The following is a 1130-nucleotide window of genomic DNA, read 5'->3' on the forward strand; positions in this document are numbered from 1 at the left end:
ACACACACACACACACACACACACACACACACACACACCCTATCACCACCACCTCCACCAGTCATTCCTGAACCACTTCATTGAACTTACAAATAGGCTTTCCTCTGCCTGGGTTTTCAATAACATAAGTTCTATAGACTATAGGCGATTTAGCATTTAAACCACTGTAAATCTGCATTTGCAATTTGATGTTCTGTTAATGTAATATAATTTGAAATATAAAGAATCTGGGTAACTGTTAAAATACTTGCTCTTGTTCTATTCATTAGCTACATTATATATAACTTACATTAGCTACAAAGAAATTTGTTTTAGCTTACTAGATTTATAACTCTGTGGCTGATGCTGAGATTTTTATACGTATTAAGGAATACAGACTATATAAATAGCTGAATTTTTAGTTCGCAAAAGTAAAACTTAGACTCATGAAAAATTACATTAATGCCAGTTATTATTTGCAATAACCATATTATGAAACACTTCTAGATAAAAGCTTGCTTTATTAATATAAACTTATTTTCTAAATATTTTAATGACATAAAATAAACATCAATTTTCAAATAAATTACTTATCAGGTATAGTGATAGTAGCAATGACTTTTTCAATGTCTATATGATTTTTTTTATGCCTATAGCACCTGTTCTTCCCAGGTGGTCTCCCATTCAAGTACTGCCAGGCCCAACCCTGCTTAGCTTCTGAGATCAGACAAGCTTGGGCACATTCAGGGTGGCATGGCCATAGACTGCTATATGATTTTTAAATATTTTTTATTATATATCAAAAATGTTACATATCATAAATATTGTTCTGTATGTGACGGAAATAAACATACTTCAAAAAAGCACAAACGAGTTATTTATAAAAACAAGTTATTTATAGAAACAAGTTTCTAAATTGTATATGAATATTTAATTCTACTTATGCGTTAGAGAAAACATATAAAAAGCACTAACTTATTAGTCATGACAACTGATTTTGCTAAATTATTATAGAGTGGATTTATCTAAAATCACCAATACTTCTTTTGGTCCAGATGCCAATAATGCAAAAAAAGATAGACTTGGATAGAGGGAGGAGTCTTTGTTTCCTAAAATATTTAACTGTACTTAGCCACATCAAGTAAAATTAT

At 30.4% G+C, this 1130-nt stretch overlaps 1 pseudogene; it reads right to left on the reverse strand.

Annotated features, from left to right (window-relative positions):
* Positions 1 to 626: 626 nt before the first annotated feature.
* LOC111741996 lies at positions 627 to 744 on the reverse strand (annotated as a pseudogene).
* Between the last annotated feature and the right edge of the window lie 386 nt (positions 745 to 1130).

This window comes from Pteropus vampyrus, unplaced genomic scaffold, assembly GCF_000151845.1.
Source record: "Pteropus vampyrus isolate Shadow unplaced genomic scaffold, Pvam_2.0 Scaffold84, whole genome shotgun sequence".
Classification (NCBI taxonomy): domain Eukaryota; kingdom Metazoa; phylum Chordata; class Mammalia; order Chiroptera; family Pteropodidae; genus Pteropus; species Pteropus vampyrus.